We start from the raw sequence: 26,826 nt of genomic DNA, 5'->3' as shown, positions 1-26,826 counted from the left end.
CTGCCCGGCCGCGCGTCCCGGGCCCAGCGCATGGATCGTGGGCGGTGGCGGTCGCCGGGCTGAGCGGCTGGGACGTGGATGCGGCCGCGATCTCCCGCCCCAGCCCCGCCGAGCAGGAGCTGCTCCCGGACAAGGTAAGGCCGGGGCGATGGGCAGCCGCGCCGCCTCCCTCCCTTTTATCCGCCCCCCCCCCCCGCTTCCCCGCCACCTTCCCGGGGCAGCTCTGGCGACCCCCGCTCACCACCCCCCACCCCTTTCCTCGCCGGTTGCGGCTTTGCACCCGCGCCCTCGCCAAGGAAACCGTACCTAGGTGGCTCCTGCCGCATTTAAGCGCCCCCATCCCCCGCCGCCTTCCTTACCCCAGAGGAAGAGGATAACGAAACCGCCGGCAGAGCGTCTTTTGAGCCTCTTGCCCCATTCCACACAACCCCCCCACACACGCACACACATACCCCGCGGGTAGTCCGAGGACCTCCCCCCTCCCCGCTGCGCCCCAACTTCCGGGGGCGCCCGCGTCGTGGTGATGCGGACGTGGGTAGAGGCGTCTGGGGTGCACGGCGTTTTGGAGGGGGGACACACATGCTTTCGCCGTCGCACCCCCGCACCCCACCCTTGCGCTGCGCTGGTGTTGGTGCCGCATGGGGAGATCGGGTGTTGTGTGAGCCAAAGAGCTACTGGTAGCCGCTGCCCACCCCCAGCCGCCTGCTACTGCCACTTCTGGGTCCCCAAAGGCTGGTTTCTGTGAAACTTAGGGCTAACCTTTCGGTTTGACCTCTAAAAAATATTCCATGCCGCCCGCGTTGAATGATTAACCAGGCTATTTGCCCGAGAGCTGGGGGGCGGGGAGGGGTGGTGATTTTCTACCAGATCGGGGGACGCCTAACGCGAATTTCTGTAAAAACAGCTCGCATAAGGGTGTGCGTGGGGAGCGATCCATGGGGAGCCCCGCGGGGGCTGAGAGCACAGGTTCTGGCGGCTACCCCAGGACTGCAGGGAGGTCCCTCCTAGTGGCCACAAAACCGAGTCACCTTGATTTTCAGGCCAAAGTATTTTACATTCAGGGCTGAGGAGCTGCAGAAATCTCCCGTCTCCCCATCAATTTGGGAGAAGTCAGGGGACTCCGAGGTAACCGGTGTCGAGTTCATTTTTTAAATAACCTGGGCTGGCGAGGAAGCTGCCTCTCCTGCCTGACGCCTAAGAGTGGTTGGTTTGTTTTTGCTCTTCTATCCCCATGGCCGCCTTCATCTCCCCAACTTCGTAAAGCAATCGTTTAGAACAATTCTCTCATTTTCTTCGGCCTCTCCCTTATTGGAGCCTTTCTGTGGATTTCAGATTGCGGAGCCAGTTGGTGAATATGGGTTTATACTTGTTATAACAAATTCTTCCAGCGTAATTACTTGTGCCTCGGGTGATGGTGGGATGGTTAATGAGGTGGCCGACGGGGCAGGGCTGGGATTGGGAAGGCTGGGACCCGGGCGAACCCAGTCCGGGGCTCCGGTGGCAGGTTGCAGTGGCGGATGCACGGATCTGACAGCTGACCCCGAGGGAGGACGGGACAGGGCGGTCACTTCTTCCCACTCATCAAGCTTGCACTTCTGATTCATTTCAGTAGAGGTTATTATGCTTGATGTAGTTTGTGAGAGTTTTACACAGAGCCCGCCTGCTCTTAAACCAGATTGGATTTTAAGATCGCGTAAGTGTAGGAGCCCTATAGAACTCTACTTGAGTATACATTTCCCCCACTGCCCAGCCTTTAAAAATGAATTTATCCTTAGATCTTCTGTTTGAAATTACTTTTTCCAGTTTGGAATATTGCTTTTTCTTTTGGGGATCTCCCTTGCTATGCTCAATGCTTTACGTGCAGGTGGCTGGTGTATGATGAAAGGCTTAATTCTCCATAAAAGTTCTGAGTTTCCATCTTCACTGTTGAGGCTAGTCTTGTTTCTGCCACATCCTGTTCAGTCACCTTGGGCAAGTTTTATTTTTCATCCAAGCCTCATTTCCCATATTTAGTTGTGGGGATGATCAGTGTCTGCTGTACAAGATTGTTTTTGAGGACAATATAGGATAATGTTTGCAGAATGCTTAGTACTGCATGGGAATTAGGAAGTGTTTAATAAGTGATGGTCATTGTTGTACTTAATATGGAAGTTCCTCCTGGCATCAAATTCCCCCTGAAATTAGCAAAATTTGGCAGATGCAGATAGCAGGTTTTTAAAATCCAAGGAATGAGATAATCCTTTAAGTAAATAAACATAATTTGCTTGTTGTAAAACTTTACAAATTGATTTTTTTCCAAACTTCTGATGGAGGCCTGAATAGATGGCTTGCAGTTTTGAAGATTTCCTTGTTTGAAAAAAATCATGGTTCACAGTTCTCTAATTCTAATATACCAAAGTTATACTAAAATAGAAAAGTGGACCCATTCATTCATGGTTGATTTTTTACTATACTATTTATTCAGATGTGATTTTTTAAAAAGAGTTACATTAGGAAATGAATCAGGATCATAAAAATTATTAATCATTTTACCTTAACATTATGCATTGTTGGTACAAAGCTAAGATGTTCTGGATAGAAATGTATGGGGCTTTTTCAGGTGATATAGGGGTAAGAGATAAGGTGAAGCCTTTTTTTCTCAAACAAAGGAACTTTGAAATTTAAGCTTTAAGTTTTCTAGTAATGCTGGGGGTTTTTAAAACCCATAATTTAGGTGTGCTGACCAGGGCTATGAATTTTTCTGAGGCACTTTTTTCTTGAGAGTGCCCCTAATTCTTTAAGACTTGCTTAAATGGATTCAATGTTTGACTGACTCTACCTAACTTGTTGACAGTTTTGTTGGACAGTTTGTTAAAGACTTTAAAAATTCGTAAATACAAATGGTTTTTTATAAACACTGACATTCTTGCATTTGGTGTATTAGGTTATGTGATCTATTGCAACGTGCCCAACAGTGATGTGTAAATTACCAACACTGAAAATTCTCTTAAAGGCTTTTGGTCTTATATGTAAATATCCAGGTAAAACTTCTTTAAGGTAATTTCAATCAATCAGTTGTATTTTGGTGTGTACAGAATGTTAAAAAATAATTTAAGCCAAGCTCTGGATTCAAAGTGGAAAGTATTTCCTGGCTGCATAATTGAAAGCATCCAGTAAAGAAGGACAGTGTATTTATTCAATGGGTATGGGTCCAGCTGTTTTTTTCTATTCCTCTTCTAAGGTGGGCTAACTATAACTAGGTACTTGCCAGATGTGTCTCCAAATTGTAGGATGAATAAATTCCTCTCTCTGGAGAGGCAATTACCCTTTGAATAAGAGGTGTGTGTAAGTGTGTGGTAAGGCTTTGAGAGAATTGATGTAATAATTTCATCATCACCTGCTGGTGATGAGGCTTTGCCACCCTGAACAAAGCTACAGTGAGAAGAACTTGTTACTTGATGGAGAATCTGTTACATGTGGCACTCTTTACTACTGGAAATTTGTACTGAGTTTTCTATTTGTTACAATTCTCAGAATTTAGATTTTGCTCTGCTCTGGTGCTGCACCTCTTGTTAGTTGTATGCCTGTTGCCCACGAGCTTTGCCTTCTTACCTTGTCTTAATTTTTATAACAGTTCAAGCTTGTTTTGAGAGTCAGCAACGTTGATGAAGTTAATAACATTTATGTCTTGAAATAATTTGTGTGATTTTAGCTTTAGCTATTTGCTATAGGTAACTCTTTCTCTAAGAACTTTGCTCTAATCTATTTTCTGAGCATCTATGAATATTCTCTCATAGGAGGGTTTAAATTTTGTTTTGATTCCGATGTGGTTTTAGAAGGGAAATTCCTAGTAGCCAGGAAATGATACTTTTTACTTTTCATTCCGTGGTATTTTAAAGCAGGTTTATTGTTCAGACATCTTCACTCTGATGTGATTAAGATGTACATTGGTTACCAGAATGTTTTTTTAAAACTGATTATCCAAGGCAATCAATTCTAGAGAATGGCCACCTTCTGTCAGGGTGGCCATGCAGTGGTTTAGATCAGGAACTTGGAGTCGATCAGATCAGGATTTTTTTTCTTATCTTGAGATACAGTGAATAATAAAGTGCACTAATCTTGTGGACAGCTCATAAATGTGTATCCATCTCCTAGATCAAGATATAGAACATTTTAGCACCCCAGAAGGTTCCTTGTGCCCCTTTCCAATCAGTATCTGCCCCTAGAAGGGATCGTTATTCTGACTTCTATCATTATAGATTGGTTTTGCCTATTCTGGAACATCATATAAATGGAATCGTACAAAATCATGCAATGTATAGTCTTTTATGAAACAGTTCTTGGAATTGAATTTCATTTTTGCCACTTACCGTGTGACTGTGGACAAGTTACTTAACCTCTCTGAACCTCAGTTTTCTCATTTGTGAAATGGGAGAGATAGAGCCCTGTCTCATAGTTTTGTTGGGAAGATTCATGTTGATGATATACCTAAAGTACCTAGGACTGTGTCTGATACACACACATCGGTTTCCTCTTTCCTCTTTTATTTCTTTAAAAAGGTGGTAACTAAAGCAAATATATCTTCTGTGTGCTTTAATGAGCTGTTTTGTTATAAAACTTGTGTGGGATTTTTATTAAAAGTTAAAGGGTAAATCTTGGTTGATTTAACACTTTGTTGATGTAGCATTTGGTTTAAATAAGATATATTATTTGTTGATAGTTGATACCCTGTTATTTTTAATGGACATTTTCTCTCTAAGTCATGAAATGACAGTTACTGAATCATCCTCCTATTTATTGTTCAGTCACCAGTATGATGTGTGCAGAAGGGCTCATTGAGAGCCAGTTGAAGCTGATGGGAGAGTGTAGCTTAGCTATGAGGCATCAATAAATGCCCAAGATGCTCAGAACAACAATATACCGCTTTATGTTTTATGATATATTTATTTATATTTATTCATTTTTTAAATTAACTTTAGTTATCCAAAAAAAAAAAAAAAAAAACAGAAGTGAAAGCACAGGGCCAGCTGTTAATTGCGTGCTTCAGACAAACCATTTAAAACATCAACTTTTGTGGCCCTTTTCTACAGGTGGTGTTACATATTCTGTGGCTTCATGTCCCCAGTGTATTTTTTGGGGGAAAAACTTCTTATTTTAGAATCATTCTTTCACTTGAGCGGTACTTGGGAGGAACTTTCTAAAGGTCTTTTTTCGTACAAGATGTTTATTTAGAAAAAAAATTAAAGCTATCCTAAAGGAAAATAAAAGCATAATTCTGCCATTTTTCAACATTGACAACTGTTAAGAACTTGGTCTAGATCCTTCTCTGCTATCTGCGTTTCTCTGCATTTGTATCCTTATAGAAAGACCTTAGAAAAACACACATTTTTGGCAAATTTAAACAGATTGTGTCTTGGTTTCCTAGGACTGTCCTAACAAATTGCTACAAACCAGGTGGCTTAAAACAGAAATTTATTGTCTCACAGTTCTGGATGTTAGAAGTCCAAAATCAAGGTGTCAGCAGAGCTGTGCTCCTTCTGACACCTGTAGGGGTGGATGCTTCCTTACCTTTTCTTCGGTTCCCATGGTTTGCTGGCAATTCTTGGCATTCATTTCTTGGTTTGCAGCTACAGCAGTTCATTCTGTGCCCTTGTCTTCATACGGCATTCTCCCCTTCATCTGTCTGTGTGCAAATTTCCCTCTTCTTATAAGGACACCTGTCATATTGAGTTAGGGCCCATCCTATCTGGTTGGGCCTCATTTTTACTAAATGCATCTTCAAAGACCCTGTTTCCAAATAAGGGCACACTCACTTGGCCTGGGGGTTAGGACTCAAACACGTCCTTTTGGGGATTACAGTTCACCCAATAACATATTGTATGAGTCTGCTCTGAGATGCCTGGCAGTGAGAGTAGAAGGCTTTAAAGGCCTGGGTTCAAATCAATCCATGCTCTGGTCCCTACTCTTGGCTGTACCACTGTCAGAAATGCTGGGCATGCAGTCCCCAGGGGCTCCCAGGTTACAGTAAACTAGAAGGAACACCTAACTTTGTAAACCTTCCTGTCCCTCTTCAGACCTCAAGATGAGGTTTACTGACATGAGCAAAAGTGACGTGGGAAACCTACGTTGATTGAGCACCTGGCGAGCCTTATGCTGGGCCCTGTGTGTCTTCAGGCACCATTGGTTCCAGCCCTCATGGAGTTGGCAGTCTGGTGGAGCTGATGAACCCATGAGTGCCATAACAGAGGTGCAAATAAAGTGTGGTGTTGGGAGCAGCCAGGAAATCGGAAAGTAGTGTTTGGGCTCAGCCTTGAAGGATGAATAATACTTCAGGGGCAGAGAAAGGAGAACAGGGGGTCAAGGGATTGCAGGCTGAGAAAATAGAAAGCACAGAGGCCCATAGGGCACCTGAGGTAGGGAGGGCTGGGACACGGTGACCATTGCAGCCTCAGTGACCATGGGGAGAAGTGGCGCTCTGTAATTGTGGAGGCAGTGAGGAGCCAGGGAGGTTTTGTGCTGAGGAGAGAGGCAGCAACATGGCACAGTCCTGTTCATGTTTAGAAAGCTGAGCTTGAGCCAGAGAGGTGGGTGACCAGCAGGGCCTGGGTCCTTGAACAGCTTCGTGACAGAGCTCCCTGCTTCCCATTTGCCCCCAACAGCTTTTTTTTTTTTTTAAACCATTTCACTTCTCCTTTATTGTTTTAATTTTCATTTTTTCTCCTTTTTTTTTTTTTTTTTTTTTTTTTTTGATTCACACACCATACAATCCATCCAAATTGAACAGTCATTGGCTTTCGGTATAATCACAGAGTTGTGCATTCAGCACCACAATCAATATGAGAACATTCTCATTGCTACACACACACACACACACAAATCCCATACCCCTCACACCTCCTTATAATTGATGCTTAGCTTTGGAGTAGTGCCTTTCTCACAGCTGATGAATGACTATTACAATGTCACTGTTAACTATGGTCCTTAGTTTGCATGAATGGTATTTTTCCACATACCACCCTATTATAAACACCTTGCAATAATGACATACATTTGTTCTAGTTCATGTAAAGTCTTTTGTATATTTGTACAATTAACCACAATCATCGGTCCACTTTAGGTTTCGCTCTGCTATACAGCCCCCTGTTCTATCCTCTGGCTTTCCTTCTAGAGACTTGCATGACCCTAGACTTCCCCTTTCAACCATACTCACCCTCAGCATTGCCCCCCAACAGTATTTTCTCAGCAAGAAGCCAGAGGGATCCTTTAAAAACTGAAATTATTTCTGGTTACTCTTCTCTGAATCCTGCAGCAGATCCTCATCATCCTCAGGGTAAAGCCAAAATTCTTATGTCACCCACAGGCCCTTTGTGATCTGCCTCCCACCGCCCCCGCCCCCTCCACCCCTAGAATTACCTCCTCCTTCCCCTCTGAGGAGAGAGGCTCTCTCTGGCCATCCTGTTTTAAAAGCAGTCACATCCTTATCCCCCTCACCAGGTTTTACTTTTCTTCTTGACTCTTATCAGCCTAACAATCAACCACAGAACTTTATTCTGTTGTCTGTTTCCTGCCACTGGAGTAAATTCTGTAAGAGCAGACATAGTGGTCTTTTGCTTACTGCCTTATCACCAGACCTTACAGCATCCCTTAGTGTGTAATAGGTGCTTGGTAAGTATTTGTTGAGTGAGGCCATTTCATTAGTCTAGATGGAGGGAAAACAGGGCCCAAACCACAGCAGGTATGGTACAGAATTAAAGTGTAGGTGTGTACCTGTGCATTGTAGTTGAAGAGGGGGTGACAGATTAAAAAAAAAAAAAAAAAAAAAAGGAAAAAACTCCTGGTGGGTGGGATGGGATTCGGAAGCTGATTAAGGGAGGTATGGAGGAGGTGAGCTACAGAAATCGGTGCATGGTAGCGTTTTTTAGCACATGGGCTCTTGGAGACTGTGGTGTTGAGAACCTAGGGGCCAGCAGTAGGTAGTCTTTGGGCCCAAACCTGTGGGGAGTGCCCATTTTGGTGGGGTAGGGCAGGGGCAACAGCTGCCAAGATAGATACAAGAGAACCAGGAAGAGAATCATGGGTTTAGGGGGTGGTCTTGACCTTGGGGTAGGGATAGAGGTGGTGGACAGCAGGATGCCCTGGGAAGTTGGGAAGGTGAAGGACTAGTGAAGGGGTTTGGGAAGGTCAAAGCATGACAAAGGACGAAATCTTTCCTGGAAATTGGCAGAGAAGGGAACAGGAAGCATGTACCTGGAGCCCCTGGAGAAAGGAGAGCTTGCAGGTGGAAGAGAAAGGAGGAGATCGTTACTGGTACAAGACCCCAAGGGTCGATAATCGGGAGAGAGTGGCCATGTTGGGGTGGGGTGATCTGTTGAGAAGGGGAGACTGGTCTTTGTGGAGTTCTGGGAGAAGGAAGTTTGGGCCTCAGGGTTGACATCAAATATCTAGGTAACCTTGGCAACCCACTTAGCTCCAGCTTACCCCAATGCAAAATAAGATAAAACTTGCACCTTCAACCTCCCGTGTTTATTGTCTGAATCGAATGAAATCAGATGTGAAAGTGTAAACACTCTGGTATGGTATTACTGTGGCCCTTAAACCTCTGCTAAGACTTAGAGTTTGCATTACAGAATTTTGTTGTTGTTTGTTTTCTTTGAAAAGCAGTTAAAATCCAAATGCTTCTCTGAAGCGCTTCCTTTGAACCCTGATCAGGCCATAAGACAAGCACAAGCGGGTTTAAAAAGAACCCCCTTTAGGTCTTGCTCTATCTAGACTCCTGAGGTGGGGGTGGGGGAGCCTGTTTTGTTTTCAGAATCAAACAAATATATTTGTCTCACTTTGAAAGGGCCACAGTGGCTGTGTTTCCAATGCCATCTTTTCTAAATATTTGGTGCTTGGAACTAATGAGGTATATTTTTACATTTATTATTTTATAGCTGACTTTGAAGCTTGTTCCTGAGGAACTATGTGGCTTTTGTTCTTTAGGTAAATGAGATACAGCCATTTTCTTTTTCTTCTCTCCCCTCACCACATAAGGAATTATTTTCTTCAAATGAGCTGAAAATATCTCTCATGAATACTATTTTTAACTGAATGTGTCTCTTTTGACTCCCCCCTCCCCCCGGAGGTTCCAATGGATTGTCATTAAAAAAAAAAAAGAAAAAAAGAAACAAAAGAAACAAAAAACCTTTATCCTGGAAATTTTCAAACACGTGCAAATGTAGAGAATGGTTTACTGGAGCCTTGGGTGGCTGTCACCAGCTCACCGAGGTGATGGCCTCTCCCACCGGCCCCACCCGTGACTGCCAGGCTGGAGGCTGCACCACCCGGAGAGGAAGAGGAGGGTCCACGTGGACCTATAGGTGGGGGGCCCTCGGTGTGGAGCTCTCGGAGAGGGTCGGATCACCCCAGGAGAGCGAGCCGCTGGCAGAGGGTGGAAGCTGCAGGCCCTGGTGTCCCTGAAGACCCTGACGCTTTTTCATTCGAGAAGCTTAGTAAGGTGACGTTCAGAGACATACTTAAAATTGAGGTGAGCTAAGTCGATTTAAATTGCTTGGTAAAAGAGGCCCAGTTTCTAAGCTGCTCATATTTTGAGCAAACAGCATGCTCTCTTTTTTTAACAGCACACATTTTTCTCAACAGGTGGCTGGAGAAAGCAATGTTAATATTTCACCTCTTCTTTAAATAGGTAGACCCCAGTCTCGGTCGAACATCTGGATAAAAGACCAAAACATTACTGTTTGGGGATATGTATTTTAAATCCACAGGATTTATTCTGATTAAATAAAAAAAAAAAAAACAAAAAAAAAAAACAAGCTCAAACACAATCCTCAAGCATCTATCAGTAACTTGTTGAAATTTCATCAGCATTTAAGAACGGGAGAAGAGGCCCGAAAGGCCAAAAGGCGTCTGGGAGTGGGAGTGAGGAGAAAGGGAAGCCACTCTGCTTGTTTGGTGCCTCTTCCTGAGGTTGCCACCCAGGGTCACCTGCCACAAACAGGTTGTTTTCTGGGAGGAGGATGGCTCCTGACTCTGGAGAAGAGGTGAGATCCCTCTGGGATACTCAGTGTGTGTGACAAGCAGGGCCTCCAGGCCTTCCACATCATCCCTGCTCACCTGGAGCCTGTTTGGCTACGGGAGGATACCAGCTGACTAGGTCTTGGTGCCTTTCCTCTAGGGGTTCCAGTTTTGGGGGATTCTGAGGGCCTGGAGGTGGCAGTGATTAGCTCTGCCTGGGGAAATCTAGGGTGCCATCACAGAGGAAGTGGGATTGGAACCTGTGGCTTCAAGGGTAAGGATAGGATCGGGAGGAAGGAGAAGTGACAGGCTGGGAGAAGCGTGCACGAGCAAAGGTGTGTGTGTGTGTGTGTGTGTTGAGGGGGTGGGGAATGCAGTTGGTGGCTGGAACAGGGGAGCTGGAGTAGGGGCCTGTGAGGTTGGGGCTCCCACCGAGTGGGGGAGTGCAGCCCTGCAGGTTGGAAGGAGAGTGACCCAGGCTGCCCCTGCCGTTAAGGCCCAGCCAAGCAGCCGTTGGCTGTCAAGGAGGGACAGGAAGATAAGAGGGGTGGTTGATGTGGGAAGGGAATGGAGGAGGAGCTGCAAGGCTTGGAAGCCCTATGGGGGATGGGGGAACCCTAGACAGCCCTGCAACCCAGGCCACCAGCCTCATGCCTAGGAGCCCTCCAGGAGGGAGTTTGGGGGTTTTGAGGGTGGCAGGGCCCAGAGCTAGGATCAGGGCTTTGTGAGAGCACTTAGTGAAGATGGGGGTGCCCAGGTGCCTGCTCACCCGGCCATGCCAGCTGTGCAGCTCCATTTCTATTTTGGGGTTTGGCAGTGTCTGGGATGGGCTGGGGGAGGCCCACTGGGTTCCCAGTTCCTGCTCCCTCCCCCTCCCTCCAGTCTCCATTTGGGCAGCTTGGGAGCCTTCACAAGTTCCTTCCTTTCTTCCTCCCTCCTTCCCTCTCTCTCTTCCTTCCTTCTTTTTATTTTGTAATAATTTCAAACTTACAGGACAATTGCAAAAAGAACACAAAACACAGAACTTCAACCACCTCCCTCCAGATACCCAGATCCATCAACTTTTAATGTTTTGCCACTTTTGCTGTATCAGTCTATTTATCTATTTATTTTTTATCTTTTTTTTATTGTGGAATATAACATATATACATAGAAACGATCACTTTCCAAGTGCAATTTAACAAGTAGAGCAAGGTTCAAAGAATGTTATGGGTTACAGTTCCACAATTTCAGTAATTTCCTTATTGTGAAATACAGCATATATGCAAAAAGAGGGTAACTTTTGAAGTACAATTTAACAAGTAGTTATATAGGAAATTTCCAAGAAATGTTACAGTAACATAGTTTCAGTTATTTCCTTATTGTGAAATATAGCATATATACAAAAAGATGATAACTTTCAAATTACAATTTAACAAGTAGCTATATAAGGTTATCTATTTTTAACAGATTTGAGAGTAGATTGTATACATCGTGCTCCTTGACACTTACTACTTCCCCGTACATTTCCTAAGAACAAGGATATTCACTTAGGTAACCACTTTAAGTACAGTTATGAAGTTCTAGAAATTTATCATTGATATAAAGCTTACAGTCTATATTCCAATTTTTTCATATGCCTCAATAATGTCCTTTTAGGCATTTCCTCTTCCATTATTAGATCCAGCCCATCATGTATTACATTTAATTGTCATTGTCTCTTTAGTCTTTCTATTTTTAAATTGTGAAAACATATATACAACATAAACTGTCCCATAATGTTGTGATACCCTCACCACCATCATTACTAGAACTTTCCCATTCCCCCCAGGCCTATTATACATTAGCTCTTCAAGTCCCCTCTCCCCACCTTGGTAATCTGTAGTCTACTTTCTGTCCCTATGAATTTGTATATTCTAGTTATCTCATATACATGGAATCCTACTATGTTTGTGCCTTTGTGTCTGACTTATTTCATTCAGCATGTCTTCAGTGTTTATCCATGTTATAGCATCTATCAGAATGCCATTCTTTTTAGGGCTGGATAATATATTTCATCAAATGTATATACCACATTTTGATTATTCGTTCATCTGTTGGTAAGCATTTGTACTGGTTCCACCTTTTGGCTGTTATGAATGACGCTACTCTGAACATTGATGTACAGATATCTGTTCGAGTCCCTATTTTCAATTCTTTTCGTTGTATACCTAGAAGTGGGATCACTGGGTCATACAGTAGTTCTTACAATGGCTGCAACATTTTATATTTCCACCAGCAATGAATGAGTGTTCCTAATTCTCTGTGTCTTTGCTAACAGTTGCTATTTTCTGTTTTTTTTTTTGTTGTTTAAATACTAGTGGAGTGATATCCCATTGTGGTTTCGGTTTGCATTTCCCTAATGGCTAATGATGTTAAGCATCTTTTCCTGTATTTATTGCCCATTTATGTGTCTTCTTTGGAGGTAAATCTATTTGTCTTTTGCCCATTTTTAAATTAGCTTGTTTGTCTTTTTTGTTGTTGAAGTGTAGTATTCTTTATATATTTTGGATATTAATCCTTTATCAGATATATGTTCCCCAAATATTTTTTCCCATTCTGTAGATTGTCTTTTTCACTTTCTTGATAATGTCCATTGATGCACGAAAGTTTTTTATTTTCCTGAAGTCTAGTTTTGTTTTGTTTTTTTTTTCAGTTTGTACTTTTGGTGCAAAATAGCCTTGACAAGATTCTGATCTCTGGAGCCACTTAATCTGTGAAATGAGGATACTTCAGTAGCCACTTCATAGGACTGTGGGTCCGGTTGAGCCTTTGGCACACTTCCTGGCACATGGATAAGCCTTGGGTGGAAGGTTGGGGTCTGTAGTCGTTGCTTCGCCTTGTTATTCACAGGAGGGAGTATCTGTGACACCTGAAGCCCATTTCTTTACTTTCTTGCCTTTTTTTTTTTTTTTAATTCCCTCGAGGTGTCAGACCCTTGACCAGCTTTCCTGTTGATTCCCTTTATTTTAATACAACATTATCTTAAAACTTCTGCAGGACATTCTGTGATTTTCAGGCATGTTTTGTGAAGAGTGAGTCTGGCAGATACCTCAAAGCTACCCCTTTAGGGCACTCCAGGTGGGTGGGATGGGTCGAGGTGCGGGGGCCCCCGAGTCTAAGGCTGAGTCTCTTGTGCTCCTTGGCTCATCCCTTCGCTGAAACAAATGCGAGTTCTCTTTAAGAAAACCTGTCACTGGAAACTTTCATCTTTAACAACCAAGAAATTGAGAATTCCCAAAGCAATTTGTTAAATTACTTAAAATAAACACAATGAATGTCAGTGGGATTGATTTAACTATTTATCAAAGTTTTTATAGAAGGCTATTTTTAATATGTAATATGCAGCCTCCAGTTGCAGCATCTTTTTTTGTTTTTTTTAACTCTACAAAGAACTTTATTAATCTTTGTTTTCAAATTTTATTCCCACATGGATGGTGGTGATGGTGGCATAACATTGTGAACATAATTAACAGCACTGAATTATATAGTTGAATGTAGTTAAAAGGGGGAAATTTTAGGTTGTATACATGTTATGAGAATAAAAATTTTAAAAAACAAATGTACAGGTCAACGCAGTAAACCTATTATAAATGCTGGACTATAGTTAATAGTACAATTGTAAAAATGTTCTTTCATGAATTTTAACACATGTGCCACAGTAATTCAAGGTGTTGATAATAGGGTGGTATATGGCAACTCTGTATTTTATGCATGATTTTTCTGTAAACCTACAACTTCTCTAATAAAAAAAAGGGGGGTGGGAATCCCACTTTATTCTCATGGTTAATTAGCTTAATTAGCTGCAAAGAATGAATTGTGTATAAGCAAAAACTGTAGAGCTCTGCAGTGCCCAGGGGGCTTTAACTTAAAAAATACTAGAGATCTAAATTTTATTAGATCCATAAACAAAACAAATTTTAAAAAGCAGTCATAATATAAAATAGCAGTTCAAGTAACTTCAAGTTCTATCTCCTTCGGAAGTTGACTCAGTTTAGTTTGTCTCATTCTTGGAAGCCTCATCAAATTTTCTCCACAAGATCTGGAACTTCATCTTCACCTCTCCAGTAGCAAGTGGTACCTTTTCCATCCACAGATGTTTTGGGCAGTGCTTCAGACAGTCTCTTTAAACTAGTCAGACTGTCTGTGCCAAGCTGATTTAAGATCCTGCGTAGCATTTCTGTCAGCTGCTTGGTCTCAGCATGGCCTGAACTTCAGGGTTGTTGAAGTGGATCCCTGTTCCACAGTGATGTAAACATATTCACCTCTTCAACCCCAGAGATATTGTTTAGCCCTAATTTCTTCAAGGAGAACTGAAGTTTTTTATCATCTGCTGTAGCTGTTCTATGAACTATCTGCTTTATGTGAACAGTTCCTTTCCCAACAATGTATACTTGTGCCTGCAGTTTGGTGAGTTTCTTCTGGTTCATGGTAGTTTCTTTCATCTTGTTGGAGTGGAAATGGTGCTGGATGGGGGTCTCCAGTGGACCAGGTGATATTAGGCACCCACACACTGCAGCATCTTTAAACAATTTCTTCCTGATTTTTGGAGGGTAGACTTCTGTTTTGGAAGGGACATAAAAGTAAACTTCTTTATATTGCAGGAAATTAAGAGAGAAGCTCTCAAACTGTACATTTCATGGGGATAGAATTCCCAAATATTGTTTAATAGAATTGGGAAGGGCAGTTCATTGTTTTGTAAGAGTTTGTCTATATTGCACTTTTTGGAAGGGACATGGGTGATTCTCTGTGCCAAGGAAAATGGCAGCTTGAATTGGCTGCCCAAGTGCTTAACACTTAAAAGATTGTTTTAGAAAAGAACTTTAAATTTAAAAATTTCTATTTCTCTTTTTGGTTATTGTTTCATTTTGCTAAAGCTGCCAAAGTGCAATATACCAGAAATGGATTGGCTTTTACAATGGGGATTTGTTAAGTTAAAGTTTACAATTCTTAGGCTATGAAAATGTCCAAATTAAGACGTCACTGGGAGGATATCTTCTCTGAAGAGGGCTGCTGGCATCTGGAGTTCCTCTTGCAGATGGGAAGGCACCTGGCTGGCATCTGCTAGTCCTCTGCTCCCAGCTTTCATTGCTTTCAGCTTCTGATTCCAGTGGCTTTCTCTCTGAGCGCCTGTGGGTTCTCTCTTAGCATCTCCGGCACGTTTCTCTCTCTCTAAGCTCTCTCCAAATGCCTCTGCTTTTTATGCTCTCATAAAGGACTCCAGTAAAGGATTAGGACCCACCTTGAATAGGCTGGGTCACATCTCAATTGAAACAACTTAATCAGAGGTCCAACCCACAATAGGGTCTGCCCCCACAGGAATGGATTAAAAGAACATGGTGTTTTCTAGGGGTACACAACAGCTCCAAAACAGTAGTCATTTATCACAACCCATGGAATCAAGTGGTAGGGAATGATATAATTTTGAAAATCAATTTTTAAAGTTGGAGGGTAGTCAACTTTTAATTTGGTTAATTAATCTTTAGTTGAACTTTGATGCATAATCTTACTATGTAAAATGGCAGTAATCACTTTTTTAATATGTAAATGAAAATATTTTCTTTCTTAATTGGTTTCACCAGCTTTTCTAACTATGCATATATAGACATTAGTATCCCACAGAACAAACACAAAATTACCCTTTCCCCAACCCCCCTCTGTACACCAAGATGTCCAACCCCTGGCTAACATCCTGCTTCTTTTCAAAAGCATTCATACAACATTGGTTTGGAAACTTAATTTATATAACGAGAGACTGCTTCTAGTCTAGTACTGTAATATATACTTGTGCATTTTTATTAATTTTTAATTCCTCCCCCCCATCCCTTGGGCCTGTGTTTTATAGATTTATTTAATTGCATGTGACTGTTCACTGAGGTGCATTGGCATATGCCACCAGGGAACTCTGCCCTGATGGGTGATGGGTGATTTATTGAGTGTCATGTACTAGGCACTAGAGATGCAGAAAGGAATATGGCCCAGTCCCTGCCCTTGAGGCCCACGGGTGCTGTGGATGTGCCAAACATGTTAACAGCAAGGTGTGACAAGTCTGATAAATGTGTTAGGAGGAGCGGTTGGAGCAGGAGGTAGTACAATCAACAGGGCAGGGAATCTGGGGAGGCCTCACAGAAGAGGTGGTGTTGGGGCAATTGACCTTTTTTTTTTTTAATGTTGGTGGCCTAGGATTGAAGCTGTAAACTGAGGAAAAGACTTTGTCAGTAACAGTAATTCTTAGCTGCTGCGTCTCCTCCCTGTGATGTGACCTTGGGCAAGGCTCTTTGCCTCCCTATGCCTCTTTTATTTCCTCTTCTGTAAAATGGGGTGGTTGGAGTAGATGGACTCTAGGGCCCTGGAAAAGAAGATTTTGTAGCTTTTTTTGGTAATAAAATTGGGATGCATTCTGTATATGAAATATGTGGATGGTTTTTTTTTTTTTTTTACAGTCCAGTAAAAGGGTGAGATGGTACAGTGTGTGGCTGACACTGGTTTAGACACCTGCTGTGACACAGGTTGCCTCCCAGCCTCTGCATGAACTTCTAGCAGGTCATAGGACTTTGCTGGATGCCCTTCCCCATTTAGGGCAGCCCTGCCGGGGTTGGGAGAGGAGGGTGAAAAGGAGATGTTTGTGAATTGGCCAGGATAACCAACAATCAATAAGTAACTCCTGAATCACAAAATAGACTTCTGCAGAGATACCATTAGCAGTAATGGAAGGTCCCTCTGTCACCCATGGACACCTTAAATTGATGAGTGGTTCCAACTGGAGTGATTTTTGTCTACATGGTTTGTTTCTCATGTTGATTTTTTTAAAAAAAAATTCTCTAATACCCCTGGCTTTCCGTGGCATTGTTTACATCTTACTTAATTATTTGAAAAATTGCAACTTTATTTAGGGATTCTTGACATCCCCTTTGAGCAGTTCTGTCATGGGGCATAGACCAGGGGTTGACGTTCAAGGTCCAAGTGTTGTTTCCACCAGGATTAGCCCTGTTACCTCAGACTAACTGCTGCACATCTTTGAGCCTGTTGTAAAGACTCAGTGAGAGGAGAGTAGTATAGATGAATGGGCTGAGGGCATGAGGAGTAGGAAAATCAGGAAGGAAGCTTACAAAAGATGACAAAATTAAAATAGGGAAGAATGCTGTCCAGTGTTAAAAAGCCTCATGCTCTTGGGTGTGTGATGAAAGGATAAATCAGTCCAGCCTCTCTTTTTGATATTGTGTAAGGGTGGGAGATACTTTGAATATTTTCTAAATGACTTTAAAAACTTGTTCACTTTGTAATTTTTTCAAAGGAAATAATCAGACAACTGAAAAAAGCTGTATATACGAGGTTGTTCGTCACTTTTTTTTTAATGAGGAGAAATAAGAAAGGACTCATGTGCCATTGGTTGGGGATTGGTAAGTCAGGGCACATCCACAGAGTTGAATGGGCTATGGCTCTTAAAAATGATGTCCTATAAAAGCCAGTCACAAAAGACCATATGCTGTAAGATTCCGTTTATATGTAATGTTCAGAATAGGCAATATTGATAGAAAGTAGATTAATAGTTGCCTAGATCTGGAGAGCTTGGGGAGAAATGGGGAGTGACTGCTAATGGGTATGGTATTTCTTTGGGAAGTGATGAAACCTACACTTAGATCATGGTGTGGTTGCACAAGTTTTAAATATATTAAAGACACTGAGCTGTACACTTTAAATTAGTGACTTTTATAATATGTGGATTATATTTGATAAAGATATTTATAAAAGCATGTTGTAACCCTGTAAATCTGAACTAGTCCCATTTTTGTAAAAGCATTAAACATGTGCACTGAAAAAATCTAGAATATTGTACTTATCAAAATGTTATCTGTGGGACTTCCAGGGAAGATGGTGGAGTAGGGAGCTCCAGTACTCAGTCCTTCAACCTAAACAACTATTAAAAGGAAAGGAATTGTCTGAAACAGCTATATTGAAACTCCAGAGGCCAGAAGAACACTGTACAGCATCCAGAGAAAAGCTGGAGGAAGAGGCTGATAAACTACAGTAAAGAACAGTAAATTGCTCTCTCCACGTTTCGGCCAGTGCCCATCCCCTACTCTTGCCATAGGTCACCAAGGGGTCCAGCCCCTGGCTAGCTCACTGGTGACAGAAAGGGACCTAAAAATCCTCTTCCCCAAGAATAGGGGTGGGCACAGCTGATTACTGATCATGGCTTTTGATTAGGATTGCTGGGGGCCCAGCTCTGAGGGCAGCTATTGTTTCAACCCACCCTGGACAAAGGCAGTGGCAGCCATTGTTTTAATCTGTCCTGGACAGAGGCGGAGGCCGTGGAGATTTAAAGATGCAGCACCTCCTCAGGGCTGTGGGGGACAGTTAGCTGAAGGGTAGCATTTGCTGGGCAGGCCAGGAAAGGTCACCTTTGGGAAGCTATCACAGAAACTTTTGGTGCCCCTCCTGATTCTTTCCCCAGGGTACTTTGATGCCAATCTGTGCCTCCTTCGTGGGTCCCTGGCCCTGTTTGGGCTGGGAAAGACTGACTTGGGGAAGTCCTCTCCAGGGTGACCGTCCTCCCAGAATTTGCCCACCAGGCAAAAGCAGCCTGAGGCAACAAAAGGAGTGTAAAAATCTTCAGAGTCTGGGGAAAAGCCTGTGGCTTCAAACACCCGGGAGAGGGAGGTCTGTCTCCTGGGAAACAGAGGGGACAACCAAACTCCTATAAACAGGGAAACTCCAAAACAACTAACAAGCTAAAGTCCAGGACAAGACAGAAGCCCAGAAAGACAGGGAAAATCCTGTAGACTGTGTTACCCTTGGGCAGACCCTCCTGCTGGGAGAGCTGAAGCTCAAGTCAGTCTCTGTCTCATCTCCAGCTGGTTACAAAACCAAGAAATAAACATCCCAGGGAGCGAATCCCAGAGTTAACTCCTTAAAACATTAAAATGTACAGTGTGCAACAAAAGAGTACAAGACAAACAACAAGGAAATGATGGTCCATCCAAAGGAAGAGGATAAAAATACAGAAAACCTCAACAAAAAAGAATATGGATGTGCCAACAAAGCTTTTAGGAAAATGATCTTTAAAAATGCTAAAGGAGATGAAGGAAAGTATATAGAAAGAACTAAAGGCTATCAGGAAAACAATAAATGAGCAACATAGGAATCTAAGTAAATAAATTAGTTTAAAAAGGAACCAAACAGAACTGGAGTTAAAGACCACAATAATTGAAATGACAAGTGTCCAGGAAGGTCAAGAGCAGATTGGAGCTCACAGAAGAAATAATTACTGAACTCAAAGACAAGACACTTGAAATGAGTCAGGCTGAGGAGTAGAAAGAAAAAAGAAATATTAAAAGTGAAAATAGCCTGAAACAGCTATGGGACACCATCAAAGTACACTGGTCCATGCATTACGGCAGTTCCAGAAGAAGAAAGAGAGAAAGTGGTAGAAGGAATAGTCAAAGAAATAGAGAACTTCCCAAACTTAGCAAAAGACATAAATATGCACATCCAAGAAGCTCAGAGAACACCAAACAGGTCCAAACACTCCGTTATATATTGATTACACTATTGAATGCAAAGGACAGAGAGAGAGTTCTGAAAGCTGCAGGAGAGAAGCAACCCTTACATACAAGGGAGTCCCAGTTAGATGGAGTGCCAATTTCTCAGCAGAAACTATGGAGGCAAGAAGGCAGTGGGTTGAAATACTTTAAAGTACTAAAGGACAACAACTGCCAGCCAAGTATTTTACATCCAGTAAGATTCTCTCTAAAAAACAAGGGAGAGATTAAGGCATTCTCAGATAAACAGAAACTGAGGGAGTTCATCACCACTGGACCTGCTCTTCAAGCAATACTAAAGGGAGTTCTTTGGACTGAAAGGAAAGGACACTAGACAGTGGTTCAAAGCGGTATAAAGAAATATAGCCCTGCAGTAAGGGTAACCATTTGGGTGATTATAAATGCCAATATTATTGTATTGTATTGTTTGGTATGTAACTTCACTTCTTACTTCCTACAGGTGTTAAAATGTTTTTAAACAGAGGAAATATGAAAAAATACACGTCCCTACAATATAACCAACAGCAGCATTTGTTAAGTTCGACATAGAACGGGATCCTCCTCTGAGTTGAGAGGTCCTGGGCCCCACCAGCTCCTACCTAGTCTTTCCATCTTGGCTTCTGACCCCATCTGGCCGAGAGCTGGCTGTGCAAATCCTACCTGCTCTGTCTGCAGACACCCTGTGCCCCCACCCATTTCTTAGCTGCCCCACTTCTCCCCACCTTTCTGACATCCACCTCTTTCAGACCCCACTCAAGTCCTGCCTCATCCCCTGTTATTGACTAATGGTTGTACAGGAACTATGTTTTATACCTTTTTCCACCCTAGCTCCAGACTCAAAATGAAAATGTTTATGGTTAGAGATAACTTTGGGTTGATGATATAAACATCTACCATCTTATGCCAGTTATAAATTACTGCCTCTCAGCTCCAAAATTCGTCCTTCATTGCCTAATCTGTGAAAATGGATGTGGGCCCTTTATGTATATTTCCTTTGGCAGCTGTCAGTTGAGGGCTCAGAAGAGGACCTTGCAAGAAGGGGGTTTCCTTCCTGGTTCCCATGTCTGCGTCTCATGTCTGGGCGGAGCCAAGTGTGGGTCTTGCCAGGCTCCTAGGGAGCCTGTTTGTTGCCCTCCACACCTCATTGCCTGCAGTTCGCAGCCTTCACCAGTTCTGGCAGCAGTGGTGGAACCAGGACCCTGTGACAGAGCAGCCTGTGCTGCAGTCTGGGGCTGCCCTTGTCAAGCCGTGCTGGAAGTGCTGAACTGCAGAGGGAGGCCTTTGTGGCTCCCGGTTCCAGCAGCACCTGCCGCAGCACCCTTGCACTCGTCTCCCTTTATGCCCCAAATCCCTGCCCATCAGTCTTGGCTCGCCTGCGTTCTGGTGGCTTGTTTCCTGCAGCCCCCCTGATGAGGATCCGTGCACTGCCGGCCTTGTGCTCCCAGGGTGTCCCAGCCCCCTCTTCAGCCCCCAGCCTGGATCACCTGCACCCTCCAGGGTTGCCCCTGCTTTCCCGGTGGCTGGGCCAGCTCTGGCCTGGGCACCCAGGAGGTTTCCCTCCATCCATACCTTCTTCCACAAGCTCTGAACTTCCTTCCAAATTTGTTCTTTTTGGGGTGCTTTCCATCAGCCTCAGGGTACCCTTTTAGAGTTCTTATTCCATCTTTGCAGTCATTCAGTTATCATTTCTTAGTATTCTTTATATTAAACTCCCCCTATTTAAATTACTGCATGGTTTCTACCTCCTCCTGATTGGACCCAGACTGAAATACATCCCGTACAATCCACCTATGCAAACAGAAGGCTGCATCAGAGAGAGATCTTCTAGGGATTTCTCTGAGGGCTCATGCTGGTGGTGGTCTGATTAAACTGGGGAAATAGCATGAGCAGAGGGCATATGTTCAGGAGACTGGTTTGCTTTGGGAGCAGAGTGGAAAACGAGATGTTAAGCTGCTGCAGTACTCAGTGGCAAAGCCTACATGGAATAGAAGAGAGAAGAATATGCAAGTGACATTACGGAGGTGGGGACCCAAGACTTGGCAGCTGGTCGAATATGGAAGGCAAGGAGGAGCCATTCAAGATATTGCTGGGGTTTGTGCAAGAACAACTGAGAAGTTTATGCCATTGGGAAGAGGGACTGATGCCCCAAGGCATTTTGAAGGTAATATCTGGAGTTGGCTGGGTTAACTTGCGAGTCCTCCTTTTGGAAGCGATGTTTATGGCAGTGGGTAGTTGGGTTTCTAGAGAGAAAATTTATAAAAGAGGTAATGAAGGACAAAACTGGAGAAATGTGCTTTTACATAGTGTTTGGTAGAGGAAGCAGAACTCCTAAAGGAGAACTATTGAATGCCCATTGTGTGCTAGGCATTTTTATGTATATTTATAGTCATATTTGATTCTTAAACTAGTATCATACGTTAACATTATCCTCATTTTACATACAAGGAAACTGACGCTCAGAGAGGTCAAGTAACTAACCTAAGGTTACACAGAATTTGTCTGACTCCAGGTGCCAGGCTGATTTTTCCAAACTGAAAGTGGAGCTAGGACATCTCTGTCCTCAAACATCTGCCAGCCTTGATTTATAATCACGTAATCTTTCTGCTCTTTTCAGTTTCACTAAGGACAGAGCAAATGGCCTCTGGGAAGTTTAATGTCATCATTTGCTAAATTTTCAGACACCTCTTTCCTTCCTCCTTTTCTGAAAGTTCTACATGGGTTTATTTGAAGAATAAGTTTAGTGATTAATTTAATTTTAAATGATTGCTATCATGTGAGAAAATCAGCAGCAGTGGGCTTTGGGGCTGTCGTAATCAGTGGGGACCAGAACATGTCCTGCCAGACACTTTGATCTATAAATGTTGCCTTTGGGGATGTGTAGGTGACTGGAGTCATTATATGTAGTTTTCCCTTTAATCTTGAAAAGGAAAGATAATACTAATGAACTGGTTGCCAAATTCCTGAATTTGATTGGCAATTGTTCCCTGACTTTACAGACCAGAAAGCAGAATTGGACACATCTCAGCTCAGTGCCAGCTTCTAGGTGAGGGGTGTGGCGAGTCCTGGGGCTCCCCAGCTTTTTGCTCTGTTGAAGGAACAAGCTCTAGGTATGGCCCAGCTCCCCCCCTCCCCCCAACCCAAGGCTGCTTCTCTCACATTCTCACCAACCCACCATCTGCCACGAGGCTGGGAACTGCTCTCCTCTCCCCCAGAACCACTTAGCTGCAAATTATCCCTGTCTGGGTTTGTTTGAGCAGAACCTAGAAAGGCCTGGCAGGACCAGGGAACAGATGGGAGCAGTGTGGGAAGGAAGGATTTTGGTTAGCCACCCTTGCTAAGCACCTGGAGGGGGTGGGGACAGGCAGGATGGGGTACAGGTTCCCCAAAGAGTAACATGCTCTTCCTTCCGTGGCGGTGGTGGGAGGATTGCACGGATTTTGGAGTCGGGCCTGGGTGTGGTTGCCAGCTCCTGCCCCTCACCGGCTGTTGGCAGCATCCCCCTAACTTGCCTGAGCCCCTTGGGGGGTGGGGTGGGCGGACGGTCCTTCCCTGTCTCAGAATGTTTGAGAACCCGAGTCCTCGTGGCTGTCAGTGGCCCCATTAGAAGGTCATCCGACCAGTGCTTTGCTTCAGTGTTTATAGGGCTGTCAGAGCAGGAGGAACCCTTTGGGGTCATCTAGTTCAGTGGCTCCCAGTCTAGTGTCCATGACGGAAACTTCGGGATTGTTTGTTACTTTCAGTGTTTTAGAGTTCTAAGGAAACTTGAGCCTGCAAAGGCCACGTAGACGTTGAAGTCCTTTGCTTTTGGGTGGAGTGAACCGACTGAATGAGGCAGCACTGATCGCCTTATGTGGATGGGTAGGAGGGAGGTGGGGGGGAATCAGAGTTTCTCATTAATAGAAGAATGGGAAAACTAATAAAAAATTGATAAATCTTTCAAAACCATGGTTTTGCAGGGCAGGAAGAAAAAGTAAAAGCAGCCTCTTAGAAGAAACTAAGGTCTTGAGAAACTGACGTCCCCCAGATCATAGGGAAAGTCTGGGTGTTCCTGTTTTCACATTGGGCAATCCATCCTCATATCCCACTGCAATACATAGCAGGGTCTGGAGCCAGATCGCTTGGGTTCAAACTCTCCATCACTTCCTAGCCAGGACCAGGGACAGATTATACCTGGTCTCTCGAAGCCCTGTCTTCCTTATTTATGAGAGAGACATGGCCATAGCTTGGGCCGCCCGCTGGGTCATGAAAATGGGGGGTATGAGGTGTTGGGCCTGGAGCTTGACCTAGAGTAATCGGTCAAGAAACGTGATGTATGATACCACCCTGCCTCCCATATCTGATTTTGATTCATGGTAGTTTTGTGAGTTAAAATAGTGACTAGAAAGCTTTTAAAAAGATTAACCGTGGAAAATAAGACTATCCTACTTTTGGTTCCTTTAGGCATAAGCCTGTGCAGCAGCCTTCACTCGCGTCGTGATTAGAAACACAGACTCTGGAGCCCAGCTGCTTGGGTTTGAATCCTGGCTCTGCCCTTTACCAGCTGTGGGATCTTGGGCAAGCGAATCAACCTCTCTTTACCTCAGTTTCCTCACCTGCAAAATAGGGGAGGGGGGTGTTTAGAGTATCTACGTCACAGAATTGCTGGTGCCTGGCACAGAGTGGGTGGTCCCTAAGTGTTTGTTAAAATAAAGCAGACGTGTGCGGTTTATTGTATTTAGGAGTTGTCTCTAATAGATGACTGAGGGCACACAGGCGGCAGGGACACAGGGCAGGGTGCAGGTGATGTAGGGATGGGTGGTGGGCCAGAGCTGCTGCCTGGCTGCAGGGGTCGAACTTGGTGAGGGAGCCTGGGGGCTTCTCCCAAACACAGGGTAAAAAAAGCTAAGGTTGTTCTTTGTGTGCATATGGGATTTTCTCCTATTTCTGTTACTCTCAATAAAAATTCTGTGTCTCACAGAATAATATCTTTCCCAGCTTTGGGGTAAGTTGTCTTTCTCAAATTCTTTTTAAGCAATGTAACTTCCTGCTCAAAAGGGACACAGAATCAGTTTTATGTCTGCGATGGGAATATTTAGTCAGATACTCTCCAAGCCTTTTCCCACAGATATTTTTATGGGGGTCACTGCTTGATCCTCCTTTCCGTGAACTTCGGTTTGTTGTAAGAAGCTGCTAGAAGCGGAGTTCCCATGCAGGAGACTGTGCCCAGGTCACAAGTAAAAGATGACTTTTAAACTCAATTTAAACTCACTCTGTAATTGAGCAACTTGGTTTGCTCATCCTTCCTCCTCGGGTTGGTTTGGAAGATGTACCCTTTAGCAAGTAAGAGCACGAGTTCCCCCACACTGAGGATTTGGGCCCTTACACAAGAAAGGCTGGCCCATTCTCTGAAGTGGTGAGGATGGAAGTTCTAGGTATTCCCATTTCCTTTTTTTTTTTTTTTTTGAGATGCTTGGTATATCATGACCTTGTCTTTTCATTCTTGAGCCAGCGCTTGAGGCTTTACTGTTTATCCGGACCAGGTCATGAGAATGTGGCCGTGTCTTGTAGAAAGAGGACGAGATCCCAAGAGCCCAGCACCAGAGTGGGTCATCTCAGCCTTGTCCATCACTGTTAGGTAACATCCAGGGAGACCATTTGGCCCCTTCTGGACCTCCATACCCCACCCCCCCGATGGAGAATGGTGTTGTGTTCTTTAGAGAACCACACAGTCCTGTCTGAGCTGGGGAGCTGGGACTGTATCCTGGCTACATTTTGGAAATAAAAGCCTGAATCCATGGCAAATGAAGTTGGAAATCTTGGCCAGTATCAACAAACCTAATATATTCCCCAAAGTATTTCCAAAACAGGACTGTCCATGGTGCTGTCCATGATAGAAACATCAAACGGTTATGACTGGATTCCAGACATCCCTGGTGTCCCACATAACCCATTAATTGAGCTGGTATCATTTCATATATTATTCACCCTATACTTTTTCCTGGGAGAATTAGTTCCAGAAGTTCATTGCCTGCTAAGTAAAGTACTCTGTTTCACTTTTTCTTCCCTAAGCTATCCTCTTACTCTAGAAGTCTTAGGAAAAGTCTACTGAAGTCTAAATTCCTGTTCTGAGCTCAAGGTTTCTGCCAAGTAGCTAAGTGCTCATAGTGTGTGCTGTCTTTTGCCGAGTACTCTGCCAGATCTTTTCCCTTCTTGTAGTCCATTCTCCAGTTCATCCTCGTACTTCTCTACAACACACAGCAGAGATCCTAAGTACACAGTTTGAGTTTTGACAAATGTATACACCCGAGAAACCACATACAGAACAAGGTGTAATACATCGCTGTCATGCAGGGACTTCCTTCCTTTCCCCCTCCAGTCAACCTCCCTCCCCACCACCACCACTTTCAGATTTATATGGGCTCGATTAGTTTTGCTGTTCTTGAACTTCTTATAGTGGAATCACAGAGTATATATACTTTGTGTCTGGCTTTTACTCGGAGCATAATGTTGCTGTTGGTAGCAATAGTTTTCTTTTTTATTGACAAGGCGTAATCCCATTTTATGAATTTATCACAACTTGTTAATATATTCTCCTGTTGATGATACTTGGGTTGTTCTCAGTTTTTGGCTGTTATGGATTATGGATAAAGCTGCTCTGAGTTTCTTCTTCATTTTATCTCTTTGAATACACACTCTCCTGGCAATCCTGGGCAAGTATCTTAATCTCTTTGCCTTGGTTTCCTCAGCTGTAAAATGGCAGGTCATGAAATAATGTAGGGTTGGGACCAACATTTTTTTTTTTAAATAGAACATGTATGTACTGGAACACAATATGAAATGTACTTATTATGAATTGTGATCAGAACAGTTTGCAGAGCACACTGGCTTATATGTGCTCTGGTAGGGAAGGAAGTTGAACAACTATGAGGTTATTCAGCAAATGTGTATCTGCCAGGGTATCCCAAACAACAACCATCATGTTAACTATGACTTACATAGTGCGTGCTAGGGGTCAGGCACTGTTCTGACATAAAACCATATAGTCCTCACAACCATCCTATGAAGTGGGTTATTATCTCCCTTTTATAGATGGAGAAGCTGAGACACAGATTATTTAACTTGCCTGTGGCCACAAAGCTGGAGTGGTAGGGCCATTATTTATGTGACTTCAGGATCCATGTTCCAAACCACTATTCCAGGGGAGACAGAGACAACGAGGCAAGTGAAATAAATTAAAATGTATGAGCAAATGTAAATTTAAAATTATGTAATTAATATAATATCCTTCTCCCCT

General features: G+C 43.5%; 2 protein-coding genes and 1 pseudogene across 5 annotated transcripts in view; 2 read left to right on the top strand and 1 right to left on the bottom strand.

Moving 5' to 3' along the window:
- B3GNT2 (UDP-GlcNAc:betaGal beta-1,3-N-acetylglucosaminyltransferase 2) overlaps nt 1-26,826 on the top strand; it is a 29,316-nt gene continuing 2,490 nt past the window's right edge. Inside the window, exon 1 of one of the 4 annotated variants that reach the window (XM_037807062.1) lies at nt 1-134. The gene's annotated coding sequence lies outside the window, so the exon portion shown is untranslated. Of the gene's footprint in view, nt 135-211; nt 1,126-19,615; nt 21,715-25,050; nt 26,751-26,826 lie in introns of those variants that run through there. The other 3 variants (XM_037807064.1, XM_037807065.1, XM_037807063.1) reach the window with 3 other exon arrangements.
- EHBP1 (EH domain binding protein 1) overlaps nt 89-26,826 on the top strand; it is an 870,491-nt gene continuing 843,753 nt past the window's right edge. Inside the window, exon 1 of the mRNA XM_037807056.1 lies at nt 89-134. The gene's annotated coding sequence lies outside the window, so the exon portion shown is untranslated. The remainder of the gene's footprint in view (nt 135-26,826) is intronic.
- LOC119512423 lies at nt 13,880-14,441 on the bottom strand (annotated as a pseudogene).

The sequence above is a fragment of the Choloepus didactylus genome, chromosome 17 (assembly GCF_015220235.1).
Source record: "Choloepus didactylus isolate mChoDid1 chromosome 17, mChoDid1.pri, whole genome shotgun sequence".
Classification (NCBI taxonomy): Eukaryota; Metazoa; Chordata; class Mammalia; order Pilosa; family Megalonychidae; genus Choloepus; species Choloepus didactylus.
The sequence above is the reverse complement of the archived record's forward strand: the minus strand, read 5'-3'. Positions and strand labels throughout refer to the sequence as shown.